The sequence below is a fragment of the Salmo salar genome, chromosome ssa01 (assembly GCF_905237065.1).
Source record: "Salmo salar chromosome ssa01, Ssal_v3.1, whole genome shotgun sequence".
Taxonomy (NCBI): domain Eukaryota; kingdom Metazoa; phylum Chordata; class Actinopteri; order Salmoniformes; family Salmonidae; genus Salmo; species Salmo salar.
The window spans coordinates 90492241-90507681 of NC_059442.1; the positions used below are offsets into that span (position 1 = coordinate 90492241).

Sequence of the window (15441 nt, forward strand, 5' to 3'; positions counted from 1 at the left end):
AAACTGCACTTTGTCAAAATCAATTAGAGGCTTTCCACATGTCAGTCCACTTGTTGCACCCGCCCATTCATTGTCAGAGGGATATAACATGATTTTTTATGTTGGTTAATCTATTTTAACTGTTTATTTTTCTATTTGCATTCACATCTCAGTGTGTGTGTGTGTGTGTGTGTGTGCGTGTGTGTCCATGTGTTACAGCATAGTATTACTTATCACTGAGTTATGCTTCACAGTAGGCAAGGAGAAACAAATCAAAGGAAAACACTGTATAGAAATATTTGTTTACTCGTTTCTTGTATTTACAATATCATGGTATTATCAGTACAGTAGTTAGCCTCCATCATTTCCAAAAACCTGATGAACATTTTCTTACATTTCGAATATGCGGCAGTCTTGTCTTTCACACACTTTATGAGTGAATCAAACCATCAAACCATGGACTCCATTTATTCATTGCAGGATTATCAGGTCATCATTGTTATGTTGTGGTCATCAGACCCCTCTGTTACTGTTAATGTGTTCTAGACTAATCCTTGTTGTTATGTTGTGGTCATCAGACCCCTCTGTTACTGTTAATGTGTTCTAGACTAATCCTTGTTGTTATGTTGTGGTCATCAGACCCCTCTGTTACTGTTAATGTGTTCTAGACTAATCCTTGTTGTTATGTTGTGGTCATCAGACCCCTCTGTTACTGTTAATGTGTTCTAGACTAATCCTTGTTGTTATGTTGTGGTCATCAGACCCCTCTGTTACTGTTAATGTGTTCTAGACTAATCCTTGTTGTTATGTTGTGGTCATCAGACCCCTCTGTTACTGTTAATGTGTTCTAGACTAATCCTTGTTGTTACGTTGTGGTCATCAGACCCCTCTGTTACTGTTAATGTGTTCTAGACTAATCCTTATTGGGAGACAGGCAGACATAGCCCTGAAAGGTCAACGACTGACTCTTGGTGGTACAGTAACCTGAAAAGGGATGGTTTACATCCCTGTAGTTGGACCCCTGGTCTATAAATTGTAAAGGGAGAATGTGTAGTGTTCACTAGTTGTGAAACAGCAAGGTCCCACTGTTGAGCTCTTCTGTTTATTTGGGTGTTTGTCTTCCTTCAGCAAACACATTATTAGTCTTCTTATCCCCAGCGGCGGATCCTGGGGTAAACACAAGAAAGCCAGTCAGACTTCTGTATGATATAAAGTTGAAGTCAGAAGTTTACATACACTTAGGTTGGAGTCATTAAAACTTGTTTTTCAACCACTCCACAAATTTCTTGTTAACAAACTATAGTTTTGGCAAGTCGGTTACGACATATACTTTGTGCATGTCACAAGTCATTTTTCCAACAATTGGGTCAGAAGTTTACATACACTAAGTTGACTGTGCCTTTACACAGCTTGGAAAATTCCAGAAAATGAGGTCATGGCTTTAGAAGCTTCTGATAGGCTAATTGACATCATTTGAGTCAATTGGAGGTGTACCCATGGATGTATTTCAAGGCCTACCTTCAAACTAAGTGCCTCTTTGCTTGACATCATGGGAAAATCTAAAGAAATCAACCAAGACCTAAAAAAAAAATAGTAGACCTCCACAAGTCTGGTTCATCCTTGGGAGCAATTTCCAAACGCCTGAAGGTATCACATTCATCTATACAAACAATAGTATGCATGTATAAACACCATGGGACCACGCACCCGTCATACTGCTCAGGAAGGAGACACGTTCTGTCTCCTAGAGATTAACATACTGTGGTGTGAAAAGTGCAAATCAATCCCAGAACAACAGCAAATGACCTTGTGAAGATGCTGGAGGAAACAGGCACAAAAGTATCTATATCCACAGTAAAACTAGTCTTATATCGACATAACCTGATAGCCTGCTCAGCAAGGAAGAAGCCACTGCTCCAAAACTGCCCTAAAGAAGCCAGACTATGGTTTGCAACTGCACATGGGGACAAATATCGTACTTTTTAGAGAAATGTCCTCTGGTCTGATGAAACAAAAATAGAACAGTTTGGCCATAGTAACCATCGTTATGTTTGGAGGAAAAAGGGGGAGGCTTGCAAGCCGAAGAACACCATCCCAACCGTGAAGCACGGGAGTGGCAGCATCATGTTGTGGGGTGCTTTGCTGCAGGAGGGACTGGTGCACTTCACAAAATAGATGGCATCATGAGGTAGGAAAATTATGTGGATATATTGAAGCAACATCTCAAGACATCAGTCAGGAAGTTAAAACTTGGTCGCAAATGGGTCTTCCAAATGGACAATGACCCCAAGCATACTTCCAAAGTTGTGGCAAAATTGCTTAAGGACAACAAAGTCAAGGTATTGGAGTGGCCATCACAAAGCCCTGACCTCAATCCTATAGAAAATGTGTGGGCAGAACTGAAAAAGCATGTGCGAGCAAGGAGGCCTACAAACCTGACTCAGTTACACCAGCTCTGTCAGGAGGAATGGGCCAAAATTCACCCAACTTATTGTGGGAAGCTTGTGGAAGGCTACCCGAAACGTTTGACCCAGGTTAAACAATTTAAAGGCAATGCTACCAAATACTAATTGAGTGTATGTAAATCTCTGGCCCACTGAGAATGTGATGAAAGAAATAAAAGGTGAAATAAATCATTCTCTCTACTATTTTTCTGGCATTTCACATTGTTAACATAAAGTGGTGACCTAAAACAGGGAATTTTTACTAGGATTAAATGTCAGGAATTGTGGAAAACTGAGTTTAAATGTATTTGGCTAAGGTGTATGTAAACTTCCGACTTCAACTGTAGTGTTATGGTTCCACAAATATATCTACCGGTATCTGAAGAGAATGTCAGACACAGGTGAGCAGCTCCCAGCAGCAAAATATACAGTGGCGATGTCCTTGACTATTTGTGTTTATTTGTGTGTGTGTGTGTGTGTGTGTGTGTGTGTGTGTGTGTGTGTGTGTGTGTGTGTGTGTGTGTGTGTGTGTGTGTGTGTGTGTGTGTGTGTGTGTGTGTGCGTGCGTGCGTGTGAACACTAGGGCTGGTCCTGCCAGGTTTCTTGAAATCAACCCAACCACACTTCAGGTTCTGTGCAAACATTTCTCGATTCAGTTTCTCCTAAGGCCAACCGTATCTATTTAGTTTACCCATGGGCTCTGATAACTGATAAGTACACTGTGCTGGGTGTGCTTTAATAATGTGCAAACTAAGCTCTTACAAGCTGGCATAAATACCGTAACACACACACACGCACACACAGGCACAAGGACACACACATACAAGCATGAACATGCGCATTAGAGTTGAGTGCCGTCCTGTCCTGTCCTCCACCCCTTCTGCTCATAGCCCAGCCCACAGATGGACTCAAGGACACACCTTGACATAGATAGACAAATAAAGGGGCCTCTCCCTCTCTTTCCCTCTCTCTCTCTTTCACTTCCTTTCCTTCCCTCCCGATTTCATTGAAATTACATGGAAACAACATTGATTCAACCAGTGTGTGCCCGGTGGGCTCTGTTTAGAGTCCACACACACTGTGCAATTTCTTATTATAAAATAATAAAATGGATCAATATTATCTATAACTGATCAATATTATCTATAACTGATCAATATTATCTATAATTGATCAATATTATCTATAACTGATCAATTTGACCTATAACTGATCAAAATTATGTATAACTGATCAATATTATCTACACTTGATCAATATTATCTAGAACTGATCAATTTGACCTATAACTGATCAATATTATGTATAACTGATCAATATTATCTATAATTGATCAATATTATCTATAACTGATCAATTTGACCTTTAACTGATCAATATTATCTATAACTGATCAATATTATGTATAACTGATCAATATTATCTATAACTGATCAATTTGACCTATAACTGATCAATATTATGTATAACTGATCAATATTATCTATAATTGATCAATATTATCTATAACTGATCAATTTGACCTTTAACTGATCAATATTATCTATAACTGATCAATATGACCTATAACTGATCAATATGACCTATAACTGATCAATTTGACCTATAACTGAATATCAATTTGACCTATAACTGATGAATAATATACTGTATTATTGACTGTATGTTTGTTTATTCCATGTGTAACTCTGTGTTGTTGTATGTGTCGAACTGTTGTGCTTTATCTTGGCCAGGTCGCAGTTATAAATGAGAACTTGTTCTCAACTAGCCTACATGGTTAAATAAAGGTGAAATAAAATAAATAAATAAATATTGTCTATAACTGATCAATATTATCTGTAACTGATCAATACTACCTATAACTGATCAATATTATCTATAACTGATCAAATTTACCTATAACTGATCAATATTATATATAACTGATCAAAATGACCTATAAATGATCAATATTATATATAACTGGTCAATAATATCTAATTACTAGACCACTTAGTACATTGTGTAATGATGATGTCATTTGGGCTAAGGCTGAATGTGGCACGAGAGCATGACGAGCGGCAGTGTTAGCTACTACACACAGTCCAGTGATCAATGTCACCAGATAGAAGGCTTATGGAGTCAGACACTGTCACAGAGCTTTGTGATGTCAGAGTAACCAACTGACAGGTGGTTTGGAACTATCGGAAATAAAAATATTTATTTTTCTTCAAGCTAGCGATCCGTTAAATACTGACTCATCACAAAAAGGATGGAGAGAGGAGGGGAGAGTTGGGGAGAGGAGTGGAGAAGAATGGAGAGTAGGGGAAAGGAGGAGAGAGAGTGAGGGAGAGAGAGAGGATAAGTCATTTTTCCCAGGAGAACAAGGCTCTATTGGTGACAGAAAAACAAGTTTGTATCCAACCACTTGCCTCACTGCTCTAGGTCAGCGTCAGAGACATGGGTGAGGACCAGACTGGAAGGTCTCAACTGTGAGCAGGCATGGGTGGATGGACCGCTCCACCTCTGGTGTGGTGGTGTAGAGGTCTGGTGGGGGGATGCTGAAGTATAGTATACTGGACTGTGATATGACTTAATATAATGGTGCCGGAGGGGATGGCTTCCGTTTTACGGGCTCCTAACCAACTGTGCTATTTTGTGGGGGTTTTTTTGTGCATTTTTCGTAACTTATTTTGTACATAATGCTGCTGCTACTCTCTCTTATAACTGAAAAGAGCTTCTGGACATCAGAACAGCGATTACTCACCTCGAACTGGACAAAGACTTTTTCTTTAATGAGTCCGATGAGGAGGATATACTGCTTCCCGGAGACCAGGCCCAAATCCCTGTCATTCGCGTGAAGAAAAGACGGAGATGCAGGGGGCGAAAGTCTATGTGCCTTGTGAGGATTCGTAGGCAAGCAGTAAATCGCCACAACCATCGGTTCTATTGGCCAAAATGCAATCACTGGAAAACAAACTGGATGATCTACGTTCGAGACTATCCTACCAACAGCACATTAAAACTGTTATATCTTATGTTTCACCGAGTCGTGGCTGAATGACGACACGGATATTATAGAGCTGGTGCATTGGCAGGACAGAGCAGCTATGTCTGGTAAGAAGAGGGGCGGGGGGTGTGTGTCTATTTTTCAATAACAGCTGGTGCACGATGTCTAACAATAAAGAAGTCTCGAGGTATTGCTCGCCTGAGGTAGAATACCTCATGATAAGCTGTAGACCACACTATCTACCAAGAGAGTTCACATCTATATTATTCGTAGCCGTCTATTTACCACCACAAACTGATGCTGGCACTAAGATCGCACTCAACGAGCTGTATAAGGCCATAAGCAAACAGGAAAATGCTCATCCGTAGGTGGTGCTCCTATTGGCCGGGGACTTTAATGCATGTACTTAAATCCGTTTTACCTAATTTCTACCAGCAAGTCACATGTGTAAACAGAGGGGAAAAAAACTCTAGAACACCTCAGTCACCAGCTTCATCAATAAGTGCATCAACAACGACGTCCCAACAGTGACCGTACGTACATATCCCAACCCAAAGCCATGGATTACAGGCAACATCCGCACCAAGCTAAAGGCTAGAGCTGGCACTTTCAAGGAGCTGGACACTAATCCGGACACTTATAAGAAATTCCGCTATGCCCTCAGACGAACCATCAAACAGGCAAAACGTCAATACAGGACAAAGATTGAATCCTGCTACACCAGCTCTGAGCTCGTTGGATGTAGCAGGGCTTGCAAACAATTACGGACTACAAAGGGAAACCCAGCCGCGAGCCAACCCAGTGACGCGAGTCTACCAGACGAGCTAAATGCCTTTTATGCTCGCTTCTAGGAAAGCAACACTGAAGCATGCATGAGAGAATCAGCTGCTCCGGACGATTGTGTGATCACGCTTTCCGTAGCTGATGTGAGCAAGGCCTTTAAACAGGTCAACAATCACAAGGCCGCAAGACCAGACGGATTACCAGGGCATGTACTCAAAGCATGCGCAGACCAACTGGTAGGTGTCTCCACTGACATTTTCAACCTCTTCCTGACCTAGTCTGTAATACCAACATGTTTCTAGCAGGCTGGTCATGGCTCACATCAACACCATCATGCCGGAAGCCCTAGAACCACTCCAATTTGCATACCGCCCAAACAGATCCACAGATGATACAATCTCAATCGCACTCCAGACTGCCCTTTCCCACCTGGACAAAAGGAACACCTATGTGAGAATGCTGTTCATTAACTACAGCTCAGAGCTCAACACCATAGTGCCCTCAAAGCTCATCACTGAGCTAAGGACCCTGGGACTAAACACCTCCCTCTACAACTGGATCCTGGACTTCCTGATGGGCCACCTCCAGGTGGTAAGGGTAGGTAACAACACATCTACCACGCTGATCCTCAACACCGCCACGCTGATCCTCAACACATCTACCACACTGGGCCCCTCAGGGGTGCGTGCTTAGTCCCATCCTGTACTCCCTGTTCACCCACGACTGCGTGACCACGCACGACTCTAACACAATCATTAAGTTTGCTGATGACACAACAGTGGTAGGCCTGATCACCAACAACGATGAGACAGCCTATAGGGAGGAGGTCAGAGACCTGACAGTGTGGTGCCAGGACAACAAATGTGAGCAAGACAAAGTAGATGATCGTGGACTACAGGAAAAGGAGGGCCGAACAGGCCCCCATTAACATCGACGGGAATGAAGTGGAGCGGGTCGAGAGTTTCAAGTTTCTTGGTGTCCACATCACCAACAGACTAACATGGTCCAAACACACCAAGGCAGTCGTGAAGAGGGCACGACAACACCTTTTCCCCCTCAGGAGACTGAAAAGATTTGGCATGGGTCCCCAGATCTTCAAAAAGTTCTACAGCTGCACCATCGAGAGCATCCTGACTGATTGCATCACCACCTGGTATGGCAACTGCTCGGCATCCGACCATAAGGCGCTACCGAGGGTACTACGTACAGCCCAATACATCACTGGGGCCAAGCTTCCAGACATCCAGGACCTGTATCCTAGGAGGTGTCAGAGGAAGGCCCAAAAAATTGTCAAAGACTCCAGTCACCCAAGTCATAGACTGTTCTCTCTGCTACCGCACGGCAAGCGCTACCGGAGCACCAAGTCTATGTCCAAACAGCTTCTATCCCCAAGCCATAAGACTGCTGAACACCTACCTACATGTACAAATTACCTTGACTAACCTGTACCCCCGCACATTGACTCGGTACCGGTACCCCCTGTAAATAGCATCGTTATTGTTATGTAATCTTATTGTGTTACTTTTTATTACATTTTTCACTTTAGCATATTTAGAAAATATTTTCTTAACTCTATTTCTTGAACTGCATTGTTGGTTAATGGCTTGTAAGTACAGTAATTTCCGGACTATTGAGCGCACCTGAATTTAAAAAAATATATTATTTTGAACATAAATAAGCCGCACATGTCTATAAGCCGCAGGTGCCTACCGGTACATTGAAACAAATGAACTTTACACAGGCTTTAACGAAACACGGCTTGTAACAAAAATAAATAGGCTTTAACGAAACACGGCTTGTAACAAAAATAAATAGGCTTTAACGAAACACGGCTTGATACAAAAATAAATAGGCTTTAACGAAACACGGTTTGTAACAAAAAATAGCAGTAAACAGTAGCCTACCAAGAAAGTCATTGCTCCAGACCAAGCTCCCGTGCAGCAGCTCAATTTCCTTTTCCAACAGCCAGATCAATCGCCTTCAACTTGAAAGCTGCATCATATGCATTTCTCCGTGTCTTTGCCATGATGAGGGTGACAAAATGACTACCGTAATCAGAATGATGGGAAGTTTGAGAGCACTCGATTTAATCTAAACAGTAAACAAAAAAGTTGTTTGACCTTAACCCGTTCGGCAATTTCATTGGTCTAATGAAAGCTTCATGCCGCCAAAAAACTGAGCACGTCACAGAATGTGTTTTTTTTATTTAATTTTTTGAAGCGGGAAAAATCCATATATTAGCCGCGTCATTGTTTAAGCCGCGAGGTTCAAAGCGTGGGAAAAAAGTAGCGGCTTATAGTCCGGAAATTACGGTAAGCATTACACGGTAAGGTTGTATTCGGCTCATGTGACAAATAAAATGTTAATTGATTTAATAAGATGGTGGTCGACCATCTTAGTTTTGAGAGAGCTGTCCAAGAAGGAGAAGTCATCCTCCCATTCTAAACCAACACCTGTAGGGAAGAGTGAACACAACCACCATCAGATAGAGAGATAGAGACATAATATTGTCCTCTAAGGAGACGACCCCTGAGGTTGACATTTGAGTTAGAAGGTTGACATTGCTGCAGTGCGGAATTGGGGTTTGATCGTTGGTCTCAGGTCTGTGTCTGTAAATTTGCATATGGGGTTTGACCCTTGGTCTCTTTGCTGTAGGTTTCTGGTCAGTGACTTTGTAGCTCCCTGGTGGGACTCTCCTATTGTGAATGTTCAAAATTACATTATTTAGATACTGTAGGTATTAAAACATGATTCCGATGTAAAATACCAATTGTCTGATAGATGTTACCTGATCCAACACATCGACAGTGACATCATCAAAGAAAGACACCTTCCTCCCTTGTCCTGGTTCGGCTGATGATGCAGGGCTGGGGGATGGCAAGACTGGCCTGGGGGATGGCAAGACTGGCCTGGGGGGCTAAAAGACTGGCCTGGGGGACCCTCTCACCTGAGGGGAGCCAGCACTAGAAGTCTTTTATGTTATTCTTCAACATAAAACTAAACATTTATTGAGACATCCATTGTCTCCTTTTACAATGAGCCACAGCAACAGTATATCTCCTTCAAAAAGAGGAAGTGTTAAAACTGATTACTAAGTGTGCTTTCCATCCAATGACATGGCACCTAGGCAATCATTGGAGAATTTATATTTATAATTTTCTCCTGACCACTTACTGCAGGACCTGAATAAATATAGGTGGCCGTCCTCGCAGGCGAACACGCAATAGGAACCTTTTTCCGGTCTGTGGTCACCGGGCAACCGTTAAATGAGTGACTCAGAAAAGGAAACGGAGATGCTGACTCACTGAGCGTTATGACGAACAAATGCAAGAGGCACACCACACACAGCCCAGGAGATGCACACACACACACACACACACACACACACACACACACACACACACACACACACACACACACACACACACACACACACACACACACACACACACACACACACACGGCTTTAATCTGTGTCTCCTGTATCACCTAGATCAGCAACTCACTGTGTAACAGGTGTGAGTAGCGGGCCACAGCAGCACTGCCCAAAATACCCCTACCAACGCCCTACATACAGACATAACTAAAACACACACACTCGCACACAGACACACAAACACACACGCACAAACGAACAAACAACGCAAGCATGCGCACACACACACACATGCACACACACACGCACACATGCACACACACTACTATAAAAGGAAGAGGACTGTTAGCTAAAGAACATGACAATGGAACTGCAAAGCAATGGTCAACAACTATTGACACTGTTAGTAAAAGTTACAGAATCAGAGGCATACCATTGTTCTCTCTCATTAGTTTGCTCCACAACGACCACACCCCTTTTCGGTAGCCATTAAGATGAGGGTCAATCCAAAGACAGGAAACAGCAAACTCATTCTCTGAAGTGAAGTAAGTCTGTCAAGTGAAGATGAACAAATGTTATTTTACATGTTGCTACATCATGATGCCCTACAACTACAGAACACTACGATGTTATGTTGCAACTTCCTGACACCCAGGCATATCTGTTACACTATCAATGTGAATTTCAAGAGAAAAGTGACTTAGAGAGAATGTCCGAATACTACTGTACCTTGTAATTTGAGCCAGGGCCACATTCAGAGGGTCAGTAACCCAGGAAATAAGACACTAAAATAGGAATTGAGGAAAAGAGAAAGAGAGAGAGAGAGAGAGAGAGAGAGAAAGAGAGAGACGGAGAGAGAGAGATAGGTATACAGTAGTCAGTCCCATGGACTTGACCAGTAGCAGAGAACAGACAGATAAATTAATTGCCTGGCTAATATAGCAGAGCCTCCTTGGTGAGAGAGACAGTGAGAGGACAATATACACACTCACACACACACACACACACACACAGAGAGACAGACAGACACACAGACACACACACAAAGCTCTACAGAGAAGCTGCAATGACCATTTTGACTCAAAATCAGAACCTGAACGTTTACAAGAGTGCTTGGAGGAAAGATAGTTTTAGAGGCCTGTGCAAACTCAGGACCCCTTACTATCTTCAGGACTTTCAAAATGGCATATTATTACAAGCCTATGTGGGCATGAGTGCCCTCTAGTGGTTCTGTTGATAATAGCAGACAGTCGATGTCAAAGACATGTCACACACACTTCAGCGGGAGAACAGCTAGGGCAGTCTAGAAAATAGCTACTCTGCCGCTATGTGATTGATTCACAGAAATCTTAAATATCTAGTTTCAAGTTTATTTGATGTTACGTAATAAATGTTTCTGTACAGATTCAATTCAATTACTACTATCTACTGAATGATTCATTTAGTGAACATATTTTATGTAACCTTTATTTAACTAGGCAAGTCAGTTAAGAACAAATTCTTATTTACAATGACGGCCTACCCCGGCCAAACCCTAACCCGGACGACGCTGGGCCAATTGTGCGCCTCCCTATGGGACTCCCAATCACGGCCGGTTGTGATACAACCTGGAATCGAGCCAGGGCCTGTAGTGATGCCTCTAGCACTGAGATGCAGTGCCTTGGACTGCTGCGCCATTCGGGAGCCCACACACAGTATATTTCCCATACTCTTTCTGACAGAGGACAAGTTGTAAGGTCCGGTCGCTACTGTCTTCTCCCTGGCAACAAAATCACTGATGCTGGAGTTCTACTTGACACACTCATGCAGCATCAGGATATTGTTCCCAGGGAGACACACACACACACACTCGTCTTTCAGGTCCTCTCTGTCCCGGGTCTGAAGAAGAAGGGAAGGAAGGAGTGAAGAGAGGAGTAGAGGAAAGGAGGTAGAGAGAGATGGACAGATGGTGGTTAACTCAAATGGAGGAAGGTGCTTGTGTTTCAACCTAGCCCCTGTGTGTTTCATTAAGGGGTACCCTCCTTCTCTCCTTTCATCCCTCCCTCCCTTCCTCCACTCCTCCCTCCCTCTTCCCGTATAGTCCAGGCATCATGTCACCTAGCCTGCGAACCCTGGTCCTTCTGTTAGGTCAGCCTGATGCTTGAACGGATACTTCACACTTTTTCCACTGAACCTAGCAGTATTACGCATATCAAATCAAATCACATTTTATTGGTCACATACACATGTTTAGCAGATGTTATGAGGGTGTAGCAAAATGATTGTGCTTCCTGTCCGACAGCGCAGAAATATCTAACAAGTAATATCTAACAATTACAAAACATATACCCAATACACACAAATCTAGTATGATATAGGCCAGGGTTGAAAAAGCCAAATAAAATATATTTTAATCTAAACTATTTGTGCTGTGGTCAGTCTGTTTACCCAGCATCAACGTCTTGATATAAATCTACAATGTTGTCCATTTCATTCATGAATTACAGTATCTTTGATTCCCCCTCTTTGGAAGATTGTGATCTGATGGGTCACATTAAAAGTGTCTTCCATCATTGCTCAGGTTTCAGGTGTGACAGGGTGACTAGTCGTTACATTCCCTAATTTACTGTTGTTTTTCTAACTGGGGCAAAGCATAGAATATCCCTTCTCCCCTGCCCCTTCCCAGGGTAATAACAGGTTTATATCTACCTCCCCTCTTCCCAGGTCAACATTAATGGGCATTTGGTGACAGTCCAAAGAAATTCAATGCACCAGTCCCACAATGCAATGCAACGGCTTGGGACACTTGTCCATGTGCAGACCCTAGTGGGTGGAGTTAGGGACAGAAAGGGCCAATAGTAGCCCTAACCCTACTAGAAAAATGGAATTGAGGGGGGTTGCTTTGCTTTTCTAATTGGGTTAGCTTTGAGTGTCCCACACCAATTGAGTTGTGACACATGTACATTTGCAGGGGGGGGGGGGTCCTGCATAACTATCCTTTTACACTATAGGCGCAGAATCCTCATATCCAGCCGTCAGATGACAAGTGACACCAAACAATCCGTGAGAGGAGGGTAATTGGAGCTCGCCTGACTTTTTCTGAGCATGCAAAACACACATACGTACACACAACCACACACACACAGGGCTTATTCTGAGCAGTGCAAAACCGTGATGCCCCAAGCAGGGCCACATGACCCTCTGCTCTCCCACTGTCCAGACTATGTAGCTTTGCACTCTGGGTAAAACTGTGAAATGAGCCCTCCCCCCACACAGGCCCCTAGCAGCCCTGGCTACAGCCTTTATTTGGACACGGCAGGAGGATAGCTTCTCACTTGTCATTCTGGTGTTTTGCAGGTTAAGGGAAACTAGACACTGAAACAACAGCCAAAGTGGTAAACATGTTATTGTGTCCTGTCAGTTAAATATTTTCACAGGGGAGAATTAAAAACCTCATTTGTCTTCTCCATTAATCAAGGTGGCAAAAACCTCCTGTGCAGTTCCACATTAACATTCCTTCATGAGCTGAGTGGGATCGTTCAGTTTCGGAGTTGCTAAGTTTGTCCTCCGCTAAAATCTTATTCTAAACCAGCGTTGATGGTCAATATAGAAATGGAATTAAGTGGAAGAGCATTTTTCTTTTCACTAGGGGCTTACTATCACAAATACTATCTTAGTACAGATTACTGTCTTTAGAGTGTTTGCTGACAGAGTTCCTATAATATGATGACATAAACGTAAGATACATTTCAGAAAGCCGGTAATGCATTAATGAGCCTCTGTTGACAGCAGTACACCTGCTCTTCTCCAGTTGAGACCTGGACATGGCTGAACAAGCAAGACTGATGCCAATAATGCACTGCCATTTTGGACAAGTGTGTAAGCGTCAAGTGTGTGTGTGTGTGTGTGTGTGTGTGTGTGTGTGTGTGTGTGTGTGTGTGTGTGTGTGTGTGTGTGTGTGTGTGTGTGTGTGTGTGTGTGTGTGTGTGTGTGTGTGTGTGCATGTGTGTGTGTGTGTGTGTACTTGCATGCTGTGTCTGAATAAGTTTTGAGTGTGGCCAATTTAACCTGACGTATTTATCTGTGTTCATTTCCTGGTATGGGCATAACACGCTTTACTGGGATAAGGAACTCTATACTACAGTGTATAGTACAGTAACCTGTAATAGCACCTCCACCCCTCAACACAGTCTAAATGTAGACACCCTGAACACATCCCTAAACAGACACTAAGTAGAGGTAAACACATCTACAGTATGTCCATTACCTGCTGTGTAGAGGGTTGTGTATGTAGAGGACTCCACTCCCCTCCACTATTCTCCCCCATCCTCCTCTTCTCCTGCTGGGAAAGAGAGCAGGACATAAACATTTAGATCCTCTACTAGGCTTCTTCAACACAATCAGATGAATCATGCAGCATATTTAGCAGCACTTAAAGTACACCCCCTCAGAGAGAAAGAGAAAACAAATGTATCTCCTGACAAAAGGCTTTGGTTCAGAGTTGTTGGTTTTTTAAACCCTAAAGTACCAGGTATTTACGTTACATAATAAAATGGTAACTGCACAGTTATAACCAGTGGATAAAGTACTGTAAAATAAAGTGCTAGCACAATTTCACTAACCTAATATAGAGAAGAGGTATAAGTATTACCCTTCCAAAAACCTGATGATGAAACCAACTTCCCTCCAAAGCAATGACAGTTAGTCAGTGAACGCCAAAATCCATGTTATGACAGTATCCTACCACTAGAAGGCAGAGAAATCCATGTCGTGACAGTATCCGACCACTAGGAGGCAGAGAAACCCATGTCATGACAGTATCCTACCACTAGAAGGCAAAGAAACCCATGTCGTGACAGTATCCGACCACTAGGAGGCAGAGAAACCCATGTCATGACAGAATCCTACCACTAGGAGGCAGATAAACCCATGTCGTGACAGTATTCTACCACTAAGAGGCAGAGAAACCCATGTGATGACAGTATCCTACCACTAAGAGGCAGAGAAACCCATGTCGTGACTGTATCCTACCACTAGGTGGCAGAGAAACCCATGTTTCTTTGAACTTATATGGGGATCGCATCTACACTTTCATAGTATTACCACGACAACCGGCAAAACAGTTCGTCTTTCAATCACCCACGTGGGTATAACCAATGAGGAGATGGCACGTGGGTAGCTGCTTCTATAAACCAATGCGGAGATGGGAGAGGCAGGACTTGCAGCGCGATCTGCGTCAGAAATAGAAAGGAGATCTATTTTAGCCCTTGGCATCGCAGACGCTCGTTGGCGCGCGAGCAGTGTGGGTGCAATATTTGAATAACATGGATTTCTAAATTTATTTTGCGACACTCGCGCACACGACGTGTCCGGTCTGGTCAGCATGTAAGAGGCAGAGAAACTCATGTCATAACAGTATCCTACCACTAGGTGGCGGAGAAGAGAATCCCTCCCTCCAGAAGAGCGTGGTTCAATCAGCCAGTGTGTGTAGTGGATGGAAGTTGACCTTATAGGGTCCTGCATGTCTAATAGATGCGTCTGTGCTGCTGCTGCTGTATCACGGCTATTTAAAAATAAAAGCACCATGTCAGTCCGACCACTCTCCCACCTCTCACTCTCTGCCTGGGTTCTGGGTGGTTACCATGATGAGGATATCAAATGACCCATTTTGAACAGGAACACAAATTATAGATATAGCTATCCTGTCTATATCTATACTGTCTATATGTATCTATATCTATAGCTGTCTATATCTATACTATCTATAGCTGTCTATATCTATACTATCTATAGCTGTCTATATCTATACTATCTATAACTGTCTATATCTATACTATCTATAACTGTCTATATCTATACTATCTATAACTGTCTATATCTATGCTATCTAT

At 42.8% G+C, this 15441-nt stretch overlaps 1 long non-coding RNA gene across 2 annotated transcripts in view; it reads right to left on the bottom strand.

Annotated features, from left to right (window-relative positions):
- Window positions 1–267: 267 nt before the first annotated feature.
- LOC106609850 (uncharacterized) overlaps window positions 268–15441 on the bottom strand; it is a 21873-nt gene continuing 6699 nt past the window's right edge. The window contains exons 2-5 of one of the 2 annotated variants that reach the window (XR_001329769.2): window positions 13818–13892; window positions 10301–10356; window positions 10005–10122; window positions 268–1146 (exon numbers count right to left, since the gene is read on the bottom strand). This is a non-coding gene — a long non-coding RNA (uncharacterized lncRNA). The remainder of the gene's footprint in view (window positions 1147–10004; window positions 10123–10300; window positions 10357–13817; window positions 13893–15441) is intronic. The other variant, XR_006771090.1, reaches the window with a different exon arrangement.